Here is a 22,943-nt window from a genome sequence, read left to right as displayed (position 1 = left end):
GGACTTCCATCAACGAATATCTCAATGCTCTCACCGATAATTTGCGTGCCTCGCGGAATCATCGGGCAACCATCCAGTCTCAAGGTGAGTCTTGATCGGATCGATCCAGTAACTCGCCATGCTAATCAATGCTATCAAATTATGACATGTATAGCATGGGTCTTCAGGACTTGAAAGTAGATACTTCTCGGGTAGTTCTCGATTTTAGATGACGTGAACTTAGATATGGCATCAGTCATAGTGTTCTCCTCTCTCGGAACATGTTCAGCGTACCAATCATCACACTGATTCAGTATTCCCTTCACGACTCTCAGGTATTTGGCCATTGTGTCATTCTTGGCCTCAAACACTCCATTGACTTGAGAAATAATAAGTCTTGAATATCCACAAACTTTAAGGTTCTTGGCCCTCACGGCTCTAGCGAAGCCTAAGACGACTATTAAATCTTCATATTCCGCTTCATTGTTCGTAATCGGGAAATCCAACTTTAAAGCATATTCAATCATGAACCCTTCAGAGCTTTTCAAGACCAGTCCCTCATCATTAGATTTTACTTTGGACACTCTGTCAAAATGGATAATCCAATACTCTTTGAGAGTCGAATCTTCATCTTTCTCTTTCTCTTCTCCTTCCGGGGTAGCTATCTCTTGCTCCCCGACATCTTTGTCACTAATGGTGCATTCGACCATGAAGTCTGCTAAGGCCTGAGCCTTGATGGCTGTTTAAGGCTTGTATTTGATGTCAAATTCACCCAACTCAATTTCCCACTTTATGAGCCTTCCACTTGCTTTCGGGCTATGAAGAATGTTTCTCAAGGGTTGGTCCATCAGGACTTCGATTCTATGGGCCCGGAAGTTGGTCTCAATTTCCTCGAGGCCGTGACTAGTGAAAGTACAAACTTCTCAGTGGTGGAATAGTTCAACTCCACTACGTGCAGCACCTTACTCACATTGTAGATGGGCTTCTAGAGTTTTTGTTCTTCCTTTACTAGCACGACACTCACAGCTTGCTTGAAGACTGCAAGGTACAAGTAAAGAATGTCCTTTGAACTAGGTTTGGCCAACAACGGGGCCTCAATCATGTACTTCTTTAGCTTCTCAAAGGCCTCTTGGTTCTCAGTTGTCCACTCGAAGTTCTTCACCTTGTTCAGGGTTTTGAAAAAGGGCAGGTTTTTATCTCCTGACTTGGAGATAAACCTCCCTAGAGCCGTAATTCTTCCAGTAAGCTTCTGAATATCCTTGATGGAGTTTGGTGGCTTCGTATCTAGGATAGCTTTGTTCTTATCAGGGTTGGCCTCGATTCCACTTTTCAAGACCTTGTGGCCCAATAATTTTCCAGACTCAACGCCAAAATCACACTTAGCGGGGTTTAACATCATCTTGAGGTGCCTCAACACTTTCAATGCCTCTCTGAGGTGATTAACATGATCGGCCTTGACTAGGATTTTGAGTAACATGTCATCAATATAGACCTCCATGGTCTTTCCAATTAGATGGGCGAATATCTTATTCACCCATCTCTGATAAGCAGCTCCTGCATTCTTAAGTCCAAAAGCCATAACAAGATAGGAAAAGACACCAAAGTCGGTTATGAAAGATACCTTGTCGGTATTGTCTTTGTGCATTTTGACCTAATTATAACCGCTGAAGCCATCCATGATGCTTAGTATCTTGTTCCCAGCGGTGGCATCGATCAGGGTATCAATCCTAGGTAGGGGATAACAGTCCTTTGGGCATGCATCGTTGATCAGTGAAGTCGACGCACATCCTCAACTTTCCATTAGCTTTATTGACCATCACGATGGTTTTCCAACCACTCGGGGAATTACACTTCCTCGATAAATCCAGCTTCTAAGAGCTTCTCGACCACCTGCTTGATGGCTAACAGCCTATTAGGGGAATAAGTTCTCTTCTTTTGCTTGACAGACTTTCGAGTTGGATCGACATTCAACTTGTGAGTTATAAGCTCAGGGTCGATTTTAGACATGTCAGCTGGTGTCCAAGAAAATAAATCATTGTTCTCTTATGGGAACATAGTCAGATGTCCCTTCAAGGCCTTCTCCAAATATGTTCCAACATATGTGACCTTTTCCAGATCTAAAGGATCTAAAGGGATTGGGATCTATTCATCCGTTGGCTTTCCCCAAAGTTCTTCATTCTAACGGATATCCATGTCTTCTATGGGGAGAACATGCCCCCCGGCTCCATCGAGCCTAAGTGGTGTAACACAGCAACCGCGGGCCATTCTCTGATCTCATTTTGCCTCACCGATACTGTTCCTGGTTGGGAACTTCAGTACCAAATGGTAGGTTAAAGGCACGACTTTGAATGCATGAATCCGTGTTCTTCCCAAGATAGTGTTATAATTAGAGGTTGCCTTACTAACCTGAAAGTTTAACATATGTGTGGCCTTTCTGTGCTCTGCCCCAATAGTCAAGGGAAGTTGTATTACTCCTTCGACTTGGCATTCCACTTGGTTAAACCAGTAGATGAGTGCATCATAATGAGTTAGTTTGGAGTCATTGTAGCTCATCCTTAGAAATGTGTCATGGAACATAATATCCACAGAAGCTCAAGTGTCAACTATGACCCTCATAACAGGATAATTTTCAATTATCTGAGTGATAACTAGAGGGTCATCCCGAGGAAATTTCAAACCTTCAAGGTCAGGGCCGCCAAACTCAAGCGTCATCTTAGTCTTAGCACACTTAGGTGCCTCTCCGAGTATATTAATCACTCTCTCACATAATATTTTTAAGAGTTTCTTGTACTTCATGCAGCTGTTGGGCTTCCTGAGATCATGTTGATTACCGGCCCTTGGGGCTGTGGGTTACGATCCTGGTTGTTGCATGTTAAGTGGCATTTATATCCACTTATAACACTTCGTAAAGCTTCAAATTGGTGTTTTGTACTCAAGTTATTTGTGTTTTTGATGTGTTTTGTAGTTTGTTTGCATTTCAGGCATAGATGAACGAAGGATGAGGATTAGTATTACTTTGGTGCTAAATTGTGTCAGGAAGGTGCCTCGAATATCCACTCGTTGATCGCCAACAAAAATTAGCAAAGAAAAAAATAAGTCAGAAGTTTTTCCAGAAGGTCAGCGCGCCCGCGCTGTGTTAGCGCGCGGCCGTGCCAGTTGTTAGAGTTGCAGCTGCGCGCTCTCGCCAGCTCGGGTTTTCAGAATTCTGTGTCTACTTGGATTTTGAGAGTTGGAAGCCCGGGATTATTTTACAACATATATAAAGCCTATCTAAAGACGCTTTTAATAACGGAGACTAAGGAGAAGACGGCGAGAAGGCCGGAGAAGACGGCGAGAAGACCTAAGAGCACAAATACAATGAAGGCGAAGAGGATCTAGTTTATTCTTGTGAATCTTTGTTTAAGTTGTAATCTTGGATGCTAGTTTTCTTGTTTGTTGAAACTATTACTCTTGTTTAACGTACTTTGGTTTATTATTCAGTTTATAAAGACTTAGTTTATTATACCATGCTTTCATCAGAACCCACGGTGATGATGAGTTCGGTTATGAACGAATCATTATCGTGGGGTTCTAACGGATTTACTTATGGATTTCATTAGTTAAATTTGTTTTGATACCTTAGTGTGTGGTGATTGTATGATATCCTAGTATTGGTTGTGCTTATTCTTCTTATGAGCGTCGCGAACTTGTAAGATAGCGTGTTAATCTCTATTGAAGTGCAAGTGAATTTAGAGGTTTAGAACTTGCCATGCTAGCATAGGTTCATGTATATGTTATGCATGATTTGTAGGTAATTTTAACCATCTTACTTTCCCTATGTAATCACGATAGATAACTTGCACATTAAACCTTTATGTTGTCAAATTCTATAGACATATAGGGTCTCAACATAATTGGTGTCGATTCAGCTTCTATCTCTTTTATGGATGCCTGGTAGTAGGGTATTCGTGCAACGAAAGTTGGCGTTTACTAGTTTCATATTGTCTAATTAGTTGTCATCACCACTGTATACTAAGGTTATGAACAATTATATTGAATAAAGTAGTAATGAAGTTAGAATCCCATATTTATCTCATATAGTAATTCAAAACCTTTACTCTCTTAGTTAATTGCATGTTAGTTAATATTTAGTTATAAACAATCTCAACTTGGTAATCGTCTTAGCATTGAATAATAACCATACCATTGTTGCATAAGTACATTAATTGAAATTAACCTAAACCGGTCTCTGTGGGAAAGAACTAGAATTAATTTTATATTACTTGTGAATGCGTATACTTACATGAAAAATAGCGCGTGTTTTCGTCCTAACAAGTTTTTGGCGCCGCTGTCGGGGACTTGGTGTTAATTTTTAGTTTATGTGCTTGTCATCAGTGGTCGTTAAAATTTACTGACTCGGATATTTTACTTACTTGTTTGCTTGTTGTATTTCAGGTACTCTAGAGAGCGTGTATGCAAACGCGTTCTCGATCTCGCAAGAGATCACTGGATAAAGCAGAGGAAGTAGTTGAAGAAGTTTTTGTTGAGGAGAAAGTTGAAGAAGAAGCTCTAGTCATAATGAGAGAACCAACATCGAATCTGAAGGCTTTGATGGACTATTCTAAGCTGAAGATCAATGATATTCAGTCGAGCATTATGAAGCCAGCCATCGCGGCTAACACCTTTGAAATCAAGTCGAGCACGATTCAGATGATACAAAATTCAGTTCATTTTGGGGGTTCTCCTATAGAAGATCCCAACATGCACATCAGAGATTTCATCGAGATCTCCGACACTTTCAAGTTCAATGGAGTTACTGAAGATCCTATTAAGCTAAGGCTTTTTCCATTCTCTCTGAGGGATCAGGCTAAGTGTTTGTTACATTCTCTACCACCAGCCTCTATTACTAGTTGGGAAGATCTGGCTCAGAAGCTTCTCACTAAATTCTTCTCTATGGCGAAGACTGCTGCAATCAGGAATGCTCTTACATAATTTGCGCAATAATCTGAAGAATCATTGTGTGAGGCTTGGGATCGCTACAAGGAGATGCTTAGGAAGTGTCCTCATCATGGGATGCTTGACTGGATGATCATTAATAGCTTTTATAATGGGTTGGGTGCAACTTCTAGACCCATGCTTGATGCAGCATCAGGAAGAGCCTTATGGGCTAAAAGCTACGATGAAGCTTATTAGTTGATTAAACTGATGGCTGCTAATGAATACCAGAACCCAACTCAGAGAATGCCTCAAGGCAAGGTAGCAGGAATTCTGGAAGTAGATACAGCTACTGCTATAGCTGCTCAGCTTCAGGATCTAACAATGAAGGTGGATTCTTTGGCTAATTTTGGAGTTAATCAGATCACTAGGGTCTGTGAGCTTTGTGTTGGGGCACATAAAAAGGAGCAGTGTGTTATTTTTAGTGAATCAACTCAGTTCGTGAACAACCTTTAGGGGTCGCAGCAACCAGTTCCAGCCACCTATCATCCCTATAACCGTAATCATCCTAACTTCAGCTGGAGCAACAATCAAAATACGGTGCAACATCCTTATTAGCCATATGCAGCAAAACAATACAGCCCTCCTGGTTTTCAACAGCCGCAATATGCACCAAGGCAACAACTCCAACTTCAGCAGCTACCACAATCTAATGAAAAATCTGAATTGGAGGAGTTGAGGCTCATGTGCAAGAGCCAAGCGGTTTCTATTAAGACCTTGGAGAATCAAATTGGGCAGATTGTCAATGCCTTGTTGAATCGACAACCTGGTACACTCCTTAGTGATACTGAAGTTCCAGGCAAGAGGGAAGCTAAGGAGCAGGTTAAGGCAATCACATTAAGGTCTGGGAAGGTTGCAACTCCTGAAAAATCTCAAGTTCCAGAAGTTGAAGTTGTGGCTGAAGAAGAAGTACAGAAGGAAGCAGAAGTGGAACCAAGGAAGACAGCTATTGTCAACACTCCTCCTGAGGGTAATACAGGGGAAAATAAGTCTATCCTCCACCTCATTTTCCTAAGAGGCTGCAGAAGCAAAATCTGGATAAGCAATTTGCTAAGTTCTTGGAAATTTTCAAGAAACTTCATATCAATATACTTTTCGCGGAAGCTCTTGAACAAATGCCTAGCTATGCGAAGTTCATGAAAGATATTCTCTTAAGGAAAGTAAAGCTCGATGACTTAGAGACCGTAGCTCTTACAGAGGAATGCAGTGTTATGCTGCAACAAAAGGTGCCTCCTGTTACGACCGGTAATTCTAAAACTTATCTATATATAATTGTGTGTTTATAATTGAGATTTAAATTATGTTGAATTATAAATGTGGATGATCTATATGTTGAGTGCCAATAAATTAAGTGTTTAATGTATTAGTTTATATAAAAAATATTGAAAGGAAAATCTTATTATTTAGTATTTTTAAATGATAATCAAAAGTATTTCATTCTATATGAAAAAAAATCAATTTTTAAAATCTTTTAACAACAAATTTTCAATTTTTATATCATTAAATTTCTAAAATCATAAGCTATTTTATAATATTTATTTTATGATTTATGGAAGTGTATTTATATTTATAGCAATTATTTTATATAAATTAGTTGATTTTTAATTTGTAATTTACTTAGTTGCCCATGCATGCATTTTGCTCCTAAACACAAGTTAAGGGCAAACTTGGAATTTCCAACCCCACTACCTACTACTTTACTAGCCAAATTACTACCTTATCCTTGCATACAAAATGACACAAGCTTGCTTGAGGGTTACTCTTGTCAATTCTCACTTCCACTCACTTTCTAGTCAAATCAAAACCATAAAAATCAAGTACAAGTTGTCCTAATCACACTCACTTCACTCTATTCCACCCTCACCTCTCTTCTCCCCTCTCTCGCTCGGCCTCTCTCTCTCTCGACCTTCACTCTCGGGCGAAGCCACCCACCCCCCATTTTTTTCATTTTTCATTCAAACATCAATCTTCCATTTAAGTAATATTACTTCCCATATCTTGTTCTTTAATAATCCAAAGAGTTTAGGGTGAAAAATCTATATTTTGATCATGCATGGTATTGTTTTGTTAAACTCAAAGTGAACACCCTTGATTCTTGTGAATCTAAGGCTTTCAACATGAGATATATTATCATAGGGTTGATAATGGCTAGAAATGAGTGTGTCACACTCATGCAAATGTTGTTTTCACCCTAATCCATTTAGTCATGACTTATTAGGAGCCAAATGGATGGTGTTATTGTTGCCTTGTTGATTTTTGTGTGTTTATGTGATAATAGCTTGGTTTTGGAAATAAAAACTTGATAAAACTCTTTGCATGCTAAGTGATCACATTAGTTATGGTTAATGCTAGGCTTGCATGTTGATTCTATGATGAAATTTATATGGAAACCATATTGTTTTTGGCTTGTAAGTTCGAAAGCATGCATGCATAGGTTCAACTTATGATTTTCAAAAGTTCTTTATTATTTGGATTGATCTTTGTTAATAATCTATAATTTCAGTTAAGTTAGGATATTAATTATGATATGCGCTCCTTGTTATGTGTTTTTGATTCGTATATATATGGAGGATTTAAGTTGTTATTTTTGAAATTGAGATGACTTGTAATTAGTATATTATTTTGACTCTTGTTTTGCTATATTGTACTCTAGGTAATGATGATCTCCACTAAGCCAATGTTGTATGTGTAACAACCCAAATTCGGGGTCAAGTTTTGGTGTCACGAAACATTCTTTACATAAAATAAAAGAATATTCAATTAACCCCTTGAATTCGTATCGTTTACAGGTTATGGTTTGAAATAAGAATCTAACCTTCCACAACTCACAATAACTAGAATACAGGTGTAAATACCTTTATACTAATGTTCTTGTCATATTCTTCTAGCATCTTCAATCTCTCGCAGCGGAGATTTCTCTAAATTCTGCTATCTATCAAAGCTATTCACTTTTATCCTTATCTGTTTCTGGAAGAAATAAAAATTTACAAAGGAAGAGTGAGCCAAAAATACCCAATAAGTATATAATTTGAGTTTCAAGCATTAATTTTAAAGGAAAATTTTCGGACAAAATCCTTAAACAATTTTAAATAATTCTATATATTTGAAGAGTTGAGCGAATAAACATTGTCTGTTACCAGCCTTTAATTATAAATCCAAAAGTGACAAGCGATTCCCAAATTCATTTTTTGAATCAGGGTTTTTTCCGGTTTTGGAATCATAAAACTTTCGAGAGAGAATGCCGTTAATGGAGATCAACAATAAATTAGACTGAACACTAGTTCACACCTATATCCTGGTAATTAGCCAGGATATAGTGCAAATCTATACCTACCTGTATAGATTCAGTCTGGTACCCAGGCTCTACGGCCCATCTCAAGGATCCGGTTATATCCCAGTCCTTAGGATTAAGAACACTTAATCCCACACATCACTATCCAGCCCGTAGAGTATTTTGATGTCAAATTATTTTGAATTCAAAACATCTCAATTCAGGGTTCGCAAAAAACCCGAAAGAATGGGTATTTGCTCAAGAGAGCAATCGAATTATAGGAACAATAATGAAAAAGCATGCATAATAAGAGTAATTGCAGTGATATAAAATATTTAACTATTCTGAGCTTAGAATAGGAACAAAAAAATATTTGCAGTATTTTAAAAGAAAGTTCAGGAATACTTGCCTCGATAAGCTTTAATCGCTATTACTGGTTGACTTTGGTTCGACTTGAACGTTCGGCTTTATCGCCAAACTATTATCCCATTTTGGATACGATCCCAACACTCAGGCCCTTTGATTAGAACTTCGTTAATCTCGACATCTAATCACTAGATCATTCCTAGTCCAACGTCAAATCTCGGGTGTTCCGACTAGGACCTATAGGGTTAAAATAACCTAATTCAGATAATCGCATAAGCTTAACATCAAATCGCTATCACCTCTACCCATACGGTTTCATACCCCGTCTCGTATTTATAGGTATTAGTGAAATACACATAGCAATTATGGCTTGCACCTTCAAAACTCGGTTCAGTATTTATTTTCGGAAAATACGTATACTCGTCATTTTGAAAAATAGGGCAATCGATTATTTATAAATTATTTTGTCTCAATCGCACTTAATTTCATATAATATAATTATATATGGTTATTCGACGTCTCCGATAATTACAGGGTACGTTCCCGTATTTTTCGGAATTAATTTCCCAAAAATCGGGCAGCGTTTCCTTTATTTATCGGCCTGCCCGTCGAATCAGTTCGACATCAATCATAATCATCCAATTCATAACCAAATTCACCAATCCCAATCACCGATATGAATTTCGTTATTAACAATTATTTATTATTATCCACTTTTGTTTCAAAATTAGTTTTATAACTAATTTTATTTATTTATAATTTAGGACTGTTAGTCCCTAACAATGCAACAAGAATTACAGAAGGGAGGTTGAATGGAATTCTTGAAACTTTTTCTCAATTAGAAAATGTTCTAACTTAAAATATATATGTCAGTGTTTTGATTTGCAAAGTGCGGAATGACAAGTTAAATATGAATCAAAACACAAAGTTACAAAAATACAAGTCTTTAAAACTTTCTGGTGGATTTGAATGTATCCACCATATATATATATATATATATCAAGAGAACTTTGTGAAGCTTGAATAGCTCACAGCTGCTTACAAATAAGAACAACTAAACTTACAGAGAAATGCTAAGGATACAGCTTACAATTGTTTCTCTGAGAAATTACTTGCTTAGTCTTGTTGTTGTTCTATTTGCTACTCTTGGTTTATATATCACCAAGATTACACAGTAATAAGTCAAGATAATAAAACAAAACCTATCAAGTCTAATACTATGCTACTTCATTACTCTCTTCCAGCATATTTGAATATCTTCATAATAGCATGGAAATGGCAATACTTCCTTGTTCTCAAAAACCCAGTTGAATAGGCTGCAACATTCCTTTTGCATACACTTGATGCATGTGACTGTGTTATCACTGTCAGCAGATGTTTGAATTGATCATCCGTCGGGTACATTATCATCCGTTGGGTAGCTTTGTTGATTATCCGTCGGGTAGCTTTGGCACTTGACTCCATTTCATTTGTGTAGAATTACAACACATCATCTATTTATATTTAATCAACCTATTCTGCATATCTACTAGCAGTCTACATGATTCACAAGCTACTACAGAATCTATACAAAGGTGTTTGCAGAAATGTGCTACATGACATATTGTTACATAAGCTACTCACTCGATGGATGTCAAATCATCATCCCTCAGGACTATATTGAGTCATCCGTCAGGACTATATCTGATCATCCATCGAGTGCTACATTTTTCACTAAGTAAAATCTACTAAGATGTTTTGCTAATGAAATCATCAAGTTCACAACATCTTCCCAACAATCTCCCCCAATTTATGTCTACTAGAATTATAGCCATAAATTAAGAGAAACTTGATGATAACAAAACACTCTAAAAATACAGATTTAACAAGTAGCAGATAAAACTAAACAGTGCTGCTATAATTACTTGAAAAAATTTACAAGGCACGGTGTACAAAGATTTGCTCACAGTCTTTTTCAAGGTGCTCCTCTAGCCAGAGTAGATTGATTTATTTCCTTGATGATCTGGATCTCTTTCCAAGCTTTCTGTTATTTTATTTTATCTGAGTTTGGAGCTGTCTGTGGAATTCCAGTTCATTAGATTCTGAGAGATTTAGCATTCCTTGCATTTCCAAAAAAGTCTCATTGTTAGAGATGCTTAACTGGTCTTCTAATCTGAAGAATCTTCTAACTCCCTTATCATCCATAAATTCCATCAGCTAGTAGGGCCTTAGATGCACTCTACTTCCAGTATAAGGAATAGTTAGAGTCTTTGGGAATGCATCCTTGGCTCTAATACTCCTCAGTTCTTTAATCTTCTTTAGAACTAGTCTTCTAGCTGTCACATTGAATCCAAAGTTCTTCTTGCAGGATGAATAAACCTTTATCAGCACATATTGGCTTTCTTGAAGGATCCTGTGAAGTGGCCGTTATATCTCTTTTCCTCCTTTGTACTTGAATACTAACCTTTCAGGCAGATTCCTGTAAGCATCAATCCTTCTTACTTCTTCCAGTTCATCTAGATAGAGGTTTAGATCTGAGAATTCCTTGATGTCACAGATGTACATGATGTCTCCCTTGTTGACTTTGGTTTGAGCTTTTGTTAGGGACTTGGATCTGAGAGTTGAGGGCTTCAATTTCTTGACTGCTCTGGTCTTTGTCTTATTTGGCTTCATGAAGTGAGGTAGATTGAGTTCAAGAATTGGTAGACTATCCCAGTCTATTGGCTCATCCTTTGGAATGATAGGTTCACCATGGAAATTCTTGGATGGACCTATCTTGAGTTCTCCATGTGCCACAGAGGGCATGAATGTTTGAGTTGTAATAGAAGTAGACTCTTTGGGAAAGTATCCTAACATCTCCTCATCACTGAAATCCAATTTCCTCTTGATTCTTTGCTTGTACCTTGGCTTCTTTGTCTGTGGAGGTTCATTTTCCATTACTTGATCTTGAGATTCAACAATTTCAGATGGTTGTGCAGAAATTTGTTGTGTGGGTTTCACAGCTTGTAACTTGGCCAAGATAACAGCTTGCTCCTTCTTTTACTTGAGCTTTTTAGCATCTAGAGCATCTTGCTTCTTTTCTTTCTTCACTCTTGCCTTTTCTTCCCTTTTTGCTTCAGCAAAATGAGGGTGTCCAGCCATCACAGAAATTTCCTTACCATTTCTGAAAATCTTGGCTATTCTCCTTTTTAGAGCTGAATCTGTCGGATCCTTATAGAATGTTATAGACCTGGCCAACAGCTTCTTCTCATCAGGCTTTGGTGTCTCATACACTGTGTCAAAGGGTTCTTTAATGAAGATTTTGGATAGTTCACCTTTGGCTTCAAAATTAGCTCAGCCTTCGGAGATTTGATGCAGGATGGTTGTCCTCTTTCCAGATTATTCATGCTTATATCGTTCATAGAGATTTTTCTGATTTGAGAGTTATGAATGGCTGATTTTTCTGGCTTCTTTGCTAGCCCAAACCTCTTTTGAATATCCTTATCAATTTTCTCCCAGTTGATTGGGCTCAACTGCTCCTTTTCAGCTGCTCTTAATGTGGCTGCTACTTCATTAATAAGGTCAATGTTTTCCTTAGTTGGTGGCTTGGTGAAAGAAATTGTAGGCACAGTTACTTTGCTGACTTGAATATTAAGCTGTTGATCCCCCTCACTTGAGCCTTTCTCCCTTTTTTGTTATCATCAAGTTGTGTGGGAGGGAGTTGAGCAGCCACCAACTGTTGGAGTAGTGCAGTCTGAGTTTCTTGATTGTTAAGTATCTTGGCCATTGACTTCTCTACAGCAGATAATCTTGAGTCCATGGCCACAACTTTCCTATTGAGATCAACCTCCTTCCTTAAGTTTTGAACAATTTCAGTCATGGTGGTTGCAGGAAGTCTAACATCCATCCTTTCTATGACATCTTGCTTGACTTCAGAAATTTCTTGCTTGATTGCATCCACACTCTGACTGTGTTGGACGGCTTGAATTTTATGCAGCTGGAGTGCTTCAAGATGTGCTGTGAGTAGCTTCTTTGTGCTGGTATTAGTAGATGCCTGAATGGCTGCTTGGGTGTCATGAATTAGCTTGAATAATGTTGATTAGAGATGTGAGTAGGAGCATTCTTTTGTTAGCATCCAGGCAAGAACATCTACATCTCCCCCTATGTCCATGCTATCTTCCTCATCATCCCTACAAGCATCCCCAAAAGAGCTTTCATCCAGTTCAAAATCACTGCCAATGTTGGAAGGCATAGCAGTGATTGCATCATTTGCTCTTTATAAAGATTGTGTAGTATGCACAAAGTTCAGCAATCTTTCAGCCTCCTCATTGCCATGTACAACTAGAGTTTGGTAAGCTGTTATAGGGTGAGTAAATGTCTCAGCATCTAGGGAAATAGAATCTATAACAGCTTGATATTCTTACTGAAATAGCCTTTTCCTTTCTGCATCACTGACATTCATTGACTCACTTGTAATGGTTTCCATCCTTATCACTCCTGTACCTGCATTTCTCTCATGATCTCTCTTTTGTTGCATCAAGGTCTCACCTTGGCTCCCCACCCTCACACCCTCACCTTCACCATCTAAGGTGGGACTCCTCACACTCTCTTTTTCCAGTCCTGAAGAAATGGACTGCATTGGTTCACTCTTTTCCTCTCATTTTTTCCTGGGAACAACCCAAACTCTCACTCATTTCACCCCCTTCCCTCAGTCCTAGGAGTGATTGCACTACTACTAAGTCTTCTGCACTTGTAATAATGGATGAAATTTGAAGCTGTGCAAAGACACTCGACGGATAAGGAATATCCATCAGGGTAGTAATTTTGCTAACCGATGGATGACTGCTGTTAGGCACATCCATCGGGATACAATCACTACTCGACGGATGAACAATATCCATCGAGAGAGTAGAAATAAATGAGTTTGGAGTGGAGACTATTGTGGACTCTATGCAGATTGATGAAAATTTTGGCACAGATGTCTCAACAGTCTCAGAAAGAAATGGCAAGTGAGCCAACAAATCATCTAGAAGATGATGCTCACTTGCTTGGATTTTTAGCTTCTCCAAGATAGTTGAAGATGGAGAATTTGGAAGTGATGTATTTATCATGTCAACATCCAAAGAGTGTGTGGGAGAATTTGGTGTTTTAGGTGCTTCAGTTGTTAGAGATTTTGGCTGTGACTCCACATTTATTGGAGCCACATCAACCTGACTTTGAGAAGGTGCAGTGACTGTGTCTTTAGCACCAGTTTGCACAGTGTGTGAACCATGTGCATCCCCAAGGGTCTTTGATTTCTTCTTTCTAGTGTAAGTTTGGGGTGAAATTATGTCCCTTACCCTTTTGGCCTGTGCTCTTGGTTGAGAGCTATGTGTAATAGTCACATCCTTTTGGGATGATGCAACTAGTAATGAGCTTATATTCTTATTAAGTACTACAGTTTGTTGGGAAATTGCAGTGTGGCTAGGCTGGGAAACACTCACCTCTCCAACCTTATCCTTAGGGTTTCTTTGATGTTCACCCTGTCCCTCACCTTTCTTACCCACCTTCACACTCCCCTCTTTTGGTTCGGTGGATTTTGCAACTGGCATCTTTTGAGAGACACCAGAGGGGGCTTTCTTTGTCTTTGTTTTTGAAATTTTGGATTTGGTAGCTTGGGTAGGTAACTGTTGGGTCAATGACACAGTTGCCATAGCTACACTAGAATGCAAAAAAGTTTGTGAGGTTGGAAGAGTAGAGACAGTTGAAATTACCTCACTTATCTGAGGTGCCTTCATAACTGGAAAATAGAAGAGTGGGACCTCTTTGTGATGGTTTGCCCTATTCAATTCTGCAATGATTCTCCTTTCTTGAACCCAACAATCTATTTTGTTGATTGGGTTCTCAAGCACAATATCCTCAGAGAGGTGGTTAGCAAGCATCATTAAAATGATAAACATTTTTACCCTTCTTATGTAGCTCCCCTAACTTAAATCCCAAATCAATTATGACAAGATCACTAAAGTTGAAAAATTTATCAGTTACTAGCATGTTTGGCATAGAGATATTAACTGAATCAAAATTGCTAATTTTACCAGAAAATACCTTAGTAACTACATCACATAGATAACTCCATTACTTCCTAAGACCCAACCTCCTAATTTCACTTAATTTAGAAGTAGAGAGTGCTAGCCCATGGAATTAAGCATATTAACAATGTCAGTGTCTGTGTGTGGAGAAGTTACAGTATTATCAGGAATTTTGAAACATGCTTTAACAATATCACTATTAACACATAATTCCTTACCTTTAATAGTGAAAGTGATAGTCTTATCAGTTGAGTTGTATGTTGCAGTCATCCACATTTCTTCAACAACCTCACAATAAATGGTTGGTGATTCCAGCATGGCATAGTTGAGTTTGCAGTTCTTCACAAAATCCATCATTGTGGTAGTCGCCAGACTCCTGAATCCCCTTGTTCACTAAAGCCGTGAAGTTTTTCTTCTCGTAGATAAATCCAGTTTGAGACATGATCTTGACGACATGTGCCATTGTTAGAGAGTGAAAATTGCAGAGAGAGAGATGATAATTGCTGTTGAGAAAGAGAGAAGTTAGAGTAGATGATTTGAGAATGATAGAAGAAATGAAATGAAAATGAATTATGCTTTTATACTTTCTCAAAAATAATTGTCAAAAATAATAAAGTAAAATAAAGTAACCAATAAGAATTTCCCAAAATAGTCATTTTAAAAATAAACTGTAAACATTCCATCAATTATTCGTCATGTTATGCTTACAAACTGTAAGTATACTCGATGGATAATGTTCAAAGAATCAACGGCTAAGAATAAGACAATTCGACGGATGAGGATAAATCAGTTATCCGTCGAGACATAAAATATTCCAGAAAAATAATTGATTTTATTAACAAATTGTATACCGACGGATGATCAAACCTGATGGATAATGATCATCCGTTGAGATGTAAATTTTGACTTAGCCAAAATTTCATTCAAGACTAAAAACTCAATTAAATTTCTGGCAATTATCTGTAAAGATTCAAGAGTAATTAAGCATACCTAACTTACTTACCAACCATGAAAAGGTGGATTCATCCAGTGGCTTGGTAAATATATCTGCAAGCTGCTTTTCACTTGGAACAAAATGTAGTTCCACAGTACCATTCATTACATGTTCCCTTATGAAGTGGTACTTGATGTCTAAGTGCTTTGTTCTTGAATGATGTACTGGATTTTCAGTGATGGCAATTGCACTTGTGTTATCACAGAAAATAGGAATTCTTTCCACTTGCAGACAATAGTCTAGCAATTGGTTTTTCATTCACAAAATTTGTGCACAACAACTACCAACAGCAATATATTCAGCTTCAGCTGTAGAAGTAGAAACTGAATTTTGATTTTTACTGAACCAGAACACAAGCTTGTTTCCTAGAAATTAACAAGTTCCTGTTGTACTTTTTCTATCAATTCTACAACCTGCATAATCTGCATCTAAATAACCAGTTAGATCAAAACCAGAATCTCTAGGGTACAAAATGCCAAGTTTTGGTGTTCCCTTGAGATATCTGAAAATTCTCTTAATAGCTACTAAGTGAGATTCTCTAGGATCAGCCTGAAATCTAGCACAAAGAAATGTAGCAAACATTATATCTGGCCTACCAGCTGTTAAGTACAGAAGTGAGCCACCCATGCCCCTATAACTTGAAATATCCACAGACTTTTCAGTAGTGTTTAATTCAAGCTTAGTTGTAGTGGTCATGGGAGTTTTTGTAGATGTTCCATCCATTAGATCAAACTTCTTTAAAATATCATAAATGTATTTAGTTTGACTAATGAATATTCCATCACTAACTTGCTTAACTTGCAAACCAGGAAAGTAAGTTAGTTCTCCCATCATGCTCATTTCATACTTGTTTTGCATCAATTTGGCAAACTTTTTACAAAGTTTCTCATCTGTAGATCCAAAAATAATGTCATCTACATAAATTTGAACAAGTATACTAGAGCCATTAACATTCCTAAAGAATAAAATTTGATCGACAGTACCTCTTGTGAAATGATTTTCTATGAGAAACTTTGACAAGGTGTCATACCAGGCTCTAGGTGCTTGTTTCAGTCCATAAAGTGCTTTTAAAAGATAGTAGACATATTCTGGAAAAATTGGATCTTCAAAACCAGGAGGCTGACTAACATAGACTTCCTCCTCCAAGTCTCCATTCAGAAAGGAACTTTTGACATCGAAAGAATGTGTGGGAGAATTTGGTGTTTTAGGTGCTTCAATTGTTAGAGATTTTGGCTGTGACTCCACATTTATTGGAGCCACATCAACCTGACTTTGAGAAGGTGCAGTGACTGTGTCTTTAGCACCAGTTTACACAGTGTGTGAACCATATGCATCCCCAAGGGTCTTTGATTTCTTCTTTCTAGTGTAAGTTTGGGGTGAACTTATGTCCCTTACCCTTTTGGCCTGTGCTCTTGGCTGAGAGCTATGTTCAATAGTCACATCCTTTAGGGAGGATGCAACTAGTAATGAGCTTATATACTTATTAAGCACTACAGTTTGTTGGGAAACTGCAGTGTGGCTAGGCTGGGAAACACTAACCTCTCCAAACTTATCCTTAGGGTTTCTATAATGTTCACCCTGTCCCTCACCTTTCTTACCCACCTCCACACTCCCCTCTTTTGGTTTGGTGGATTTTGCAACCGGCATCTTTTGAGAGACACCAGAGGGGGCTTTCTTTGTCTTTGTTTTTTGAAATTTTGGATTTGGTAGCTTGGGTAGGCAACTGTTGGGTTAGTGACACAGTTGCCATAGCTACACTAAAATGCAAAGAAGTTTGTGAGGTTGGAAGAGTAGAGACAGTTGAGATTACCTCACTTACCTGAGGTGCCTCCATAACTGGAAAATAGAAGAGTGGAACCTCTTTGTGATGGTTTGCCATGTTCAAATATGAAATAATTCCCCTTTCTTGAACCCAAAAATCTAATTTGTTGGTTGGGTTCTCAAGCACAATATCCTCAGAGAGGTGGTTAGAAAGCATCATTAAAAATATAGCATAGTAAACATTTTTACCCCTCTTATTTAGCTCCCCTAACTTAAATCCCAACTCAAATGTGACAAGATCACTAAAGTTGAAAAATTTATCAGTTACTAGCATGTAAAGCATGTTTAGCATAGAGATATTAACTGAATCAAAATTGCTAATTTTACCAGAAAATACCTTAGTAACTACATCACATAGATAACTCCATTCCTTCCTAAGACCCAACCTCCTAATTTAATTTAATTTAGAAGTAGAGAGTGCATAGCCCATGGAATTAAGCATATTAACAATGTAAGTGTCTGTGTGTGGAGAAGTTACAGTATTATCAGGAATTTTGAAACATGCTTTAACAATATCACTATTAACACAGAATTGCTTACCTTTAATAGTGAAAGTGATAGTCTTATCAGTTGAGTTCTATGTTGCAGTCGTCCACATTTCTTCAACAATCTCACAATAAATGGTGGGTGATTCCAGCATGGCATAGTTGAGTTTACAGTTCTTCACAAAATCCGTCATTTTGTGGTAGTCGCCAGACTGCTGAATCCCCTTGTTCACTAAAGCCCTGAAGTTGTTCTTCTCATAGACAAATCCAGTTTGAGACATGATATTGATGACTGGTGCCATTGTTAGAGAGTGAAAATTGCAGAGTGAGAGATGATAATTGCTTTTGAGAAAGAGAGAAGTTAGAGCAGATGATTTGAGAATAATAAAAGAAAAGCAATGAAATTGAATTATGCTTTTATACTATCTCAAAAATAGGCATTTTAAAAATAAACTATAAAAAATTCCATCAATTATTCGTCGTGTTATGCTTACAAACTATAAGTATACACGATGGATAATGTTCAGAGAATCAACGGCTAAGAATAAGACAATTCGACGGATGAGGATAAATCAGTTATCCGTCGAGACATAAAATATTCCAGAAAAATAATTGATTTTATTAACAAATTGTATACCGACGGATGATCAAACTCGATGGATAATGATCATCCGTCGAGATATAAATTTTGACTTAGCCAAAATTTCATCCAAGACTGAAAAATCAATTAAATTTCTGGCTACATTACAACTTGCAAATTATTTGTAAAGATTCAAGAGTAATTAATCATACCTAACTCACTTAGCAACCTTGAAAAGGTGGATTCATCCAGTGGCTTGGTAAATATATCTGCAAGCTGCTTTTCACTTGGAACAAAATGTAGTTCCACAGTACCATTCATTACATGTTCCCTTATGAAGTGGTACTTGATGTCTATGTGCTTTGTTCTTGAATGCTGTACTGGATTTTCAATGATGGAAATTGCACTTGTTTTATTACAGAAAATAGGAATTCTTTCCACTTGCAGACCATAGTCTAGCAATTGGTTTTTCATTCACAAAATTTGTGCACAGCAACTGCCAGCATCAATATATTTAGCTTCAGTTGTAGAAGTACAAACTAAATTTTGCTTTTTACTGAACCAGGACACAAGCTTGTTTCCTAGAAATTGACAGGTTCCTGGTGTACTTTTTCTATCAATTTTACAACCTGCATAATCTGCATCTGAATAACCACTTAGATCAAAACCAGAATCTCTAGGGTACCAAATGCCAAGTTTTGGTGTTCCCTTGAGATATCTAAAAATTCTCTTAATAGCTACTAAGTGAGATTCTCTAGGATCAGCCTGAAATCTAGCATAAAAACATGTAGCAAACATTATATCTGGCCTACTAGTTTTTAAGTACAGAAGTGAGCCAACCATGCCCCTATAACTTGAAATATCCACAGACTTTTCAGTAGTGTTTAATTCAAGCTTAGTTGCAGTGGCCATGGGAGTTTTAGCAGATGTGCAATCCATTAGATCAAACTTCTTTAAAAGATCATAAATGTATTTAGTTTGACTAATGAATATTTTGGCAAACGTTTTGCAAAGTTTTTCATCTGTAGAGCTAAAAATAATGCCATCTACATAAATTTGAAAAAGTATACTACAGCCATTAACATTCCTAAAGAATAAAGTTTCGTCAACAGTACCTCTTGTGAAATGATTTTCTATGAGAAACTTTGACATGGTGTCATACCAGGCTCTAGGTGCTTGTTTCAGTCCATAAAGTGCTTTTAAAAGATAGTAGACATATTCTGGAAAATTTGGATCTTCAAAACCAGGAGGCTGACTGACATAGACTTCCTCCTCCAAGTCTCCATTCAGAAAGGCACTTTTGACATCCAAAGAGTATGTGGGAGAATTTGGTGTTTTAGGTGCTTCAATTGTTAGAGATTTTGGCTGTGACTCCACATTTATTGGAGCCACATCAACCTGACTTTGAGAAGGTGCAGTGACTGTGTCTTTAGCACCAGTTTGCACAGTGTATGAACCATGTGCATCCCCAAGGGTCTTTGATTTTTCCTTTCTAGTGTAAGTTTGGGGTGAACTTGTGTCCCTTACCCTTTTGGCATGTGCTCTTGGCTGAGAGCTGTGTTCAATAGTCACATCCTTTAGGGAGGATGCAACTAGTAATGAGCTTATATCCTTATTAAGCACTACAGTTTGTTGGGAAACTGCACTGTGGCTAGGCTGAGAAACACTAACCTCTCCAACCTTATCCTTAGGGCCTCTTTGGTGTTTACCCTGTCCCTCACCTTTATTACCCACCTTCACACTCCCCTCTTTTGGTTTGGTGGATTTTACAACTGGCATCTTTTGAGAGACATCAGAGGGGGCTTTCTTTGACTTTGTTTTTGAAATTTTAGATTTGGTAGCTTGGGTAGGCAACTGTTGGGTCAATGACACAGTTGTCATAGCTACACTAGAATGCAAAGAAGTTGGTGAGGTTGGAAGAGTAGAGACAGTTGAAATTACCTCACTTACCTGAGGTGCCTCCATAACTGGAAAATAGAAGAGTGGAACCTCTTTGTAATGGTTTTCCCTATTCAAATCTGCAATGATTCTCCTTTCTTGAACCCAACAATGCAATTTGTTGGTTGGGTTCTCAAGCACAATATCCTCAGAGAGGTGGTTAGCAATCATCATTAAAAATCTAGCATAGTAAACATTTTTACCCCTCTTATTTAGCTCCCCTAATTTAAATTCCAACTCAAATATGACAAGATCACTAAAGTTGAAAAATTTATCAGTTACTAGCATGTAAAGCATGTTTAGCATAGAGATATTAACTGAATCAAAATTGCTAATTTTACCAGAAAATACCTTAGTAACTACATCACATAGATAACTCCATTCCTTCCTAAGACCCAACCTCCTAATTTCATTTAATTTAGAAGTAGAGAGTGCATAGCCCATGGAATTAAGCATATTAACAATGTCAGTGTCTGTGTGTGGAGAAGTTACAGTATTATTAAGAATTTTGAAACATGCTTTAACAATATCACTATTAACACAGAATTCCTTACCTTTAATAGTGAAAGTGATAGTCTTATCAGTTGAGTTGTATGTTGCAGTCCTCCATATTTCTTCAACAACCTCACAATAAATGGTGGGTGATTCCAGCATGGCATAGTTGAGTTTGCAGTTCTTCACAAAATCCGTCATTTTATAGTAGTCGCCAGACTGCTGAATCCCCTTGTTCACTAAAGCCCTGAAGTTGTTCTTCTCATAGATAAATCCAGTTTGAGACATGATCTTGAAGACTGGTGCCATTGTTAGAGAGTGAAAATTGCAGAGAGAGAGATGATAATTGCTTTTGAGAAAGAGAAACGTTAGAGCAGATGATTTGAGAATGATAAAAGAAAAGCAATGAAAATGAATTATGCTTTTATACTATCTCAAAAATAACTGTCAAAAATAATAAAGTAAAATAAAGTAACCAATAAGAATTTCCTAAAGTAGCCGTTTTAAAAATAAACTGTAAAAATTCCATCAATTATTCGTCGTGTTATGCTTACAAACTATAATGTTCAGAGAATCAACGGCTAAGAATAAGACAATTCGACAGATGAGGATAAATCAGTTATCCGTCAAGACATGAAATATTTCAGAAAAATAATTGATTTTATTAACAAATTGTATAACGACGGATGATCAAACTCGATGGATAATGATCATCCGTCGAGATGCAAATTTTGACTTAGCCAAAATTTCATCCAAGACTGAAAAATCAATTAAATTTCTGGCTACATTACAACTTGAAAATTATCTGTAAAGATTCAAGAGTAATTAAGCATACCTAACTCACTTACCAACCTTTAAAATGTGGATTCATCCAGTGGCTTGGTAAATATATCTGCAAGCTGCTTTTCACTTGGAACAAAATGTAGTTCCACAGTACCATTCATTAGATGTTCCCTTATGAAGTGGTACTTGATGTCTATGTACTTTGTTCTTGAATGTTGTACTGGATTTTCAGTGATGCAAATTGCACTTGTGTTACCACAGAAAATAGGAATTCTTTCCACTTACAGACCATAGTCTAGCAATTGGTTTTTCATTCACAAAATTTGTGCACAGCAACTGCCAGCATCAATATATTCAGCTTCAGCTGTAGAAGTAGAAACTGAATTTTGCTTTTTACTGAACCAGGACACAAGCTTGTTTCCTAGAAATTGACAGGTTCCTATTTTACTTTTTCTATCAATTCTACAACCTGCATAATCTGCATCTGAATAACTAGTTAGATCAAAACCAGAATCTCTAGGGTACCAAATGCCAAGTTTTGGTGTTCCCTTGAGATATCTAAAAATTCTCTTAATAGCTACTAAGTGAGATTCTCTAGGATCAGCCTGAAATCTAGCACAAATACATGTAGGAAACATTATATATGGCCTACTAGTTGTTAAGTACAGAAGTGAGCCAACCATGCCCCTATAACTTGAAATATCCACAGACTTTTCAGTAGTGTTTAATTCAAGCTTAGTTGCAGTGGCCATGAGAGTTTTTGCAGATGTGCAATCCATTAGATCAAACTTCTTTAAAAGATCATAAATGTATTTAGTTTGACTAATGAATGTTCCATCACTAACTTGCTTAACTTGCAAAACCGGGAAAGTAAGTTAGTTCTCCCATCATGCTCATTTCATACTTGCTTTGCATCAATTTGGCAAACTTTTTACAAAGTTTCTCATTTGTAGATCCAAAAATAATGTCATCTACATAAATTTGAACAAGTATACTAGAGCCATTAACATTCCTAAAGAATAAAATTTGATCGACAATACCTCTTGTGAAATGATTTTCTATGAGAAACTTTGACAAGGTGTCATACCAGGCTCTAGGTGCTTGTTTCAGTCCATAAAGTGCTTTTAAAATATAGTAGACATATTCTGGAAAAATTGGATCTTCAAAACCAGGAGGCTGACTAACATAGACTTCCTCCTCCAAGTCTCCATTCAGAAAGGAACTTTTGACATCG

At 37.3% G+C, this 22,943-nt stretch overlaps 1 non-coding gene across 1 annotated transcript; it reads right to left on the bottom strand.

Annotated features, from left to right (window-relative positions):
- Positions 1-4,926: 4,926 nt before the first annotated feature.
- Positions 4,927-5,033, bottom strand: LOC141723165 (small nucleolar RNA R71). Its single transcript, XR_012576154.1, has one exon. It is a non-coding gene; the product is annotated as a small nucleolar RNA R71 (small nucleolar RNA).
- Between the last annotated feature and the right edge of the window lie 17,910 nt (positions 5,034-22,943).

Source organism: Apium graveolens, chromosome 4, assembly GCF_009905375.1.
Source record: "Apium graveolens cultivar Ventura chromosome 4, ASM990537v1, whole genome shotgun sequence".
Classification (NCBI taxonomy): Eukaryota; Viridiplantae; Streptophyta; class Magnoliopsida; order Apiales; family Apiaceae; genus Apium; species Apium graveolens.
Note: the sequence above shows the minus strand (reverse complement) of the source record. Positions and strands in the feature narration are given on the sequence as shown.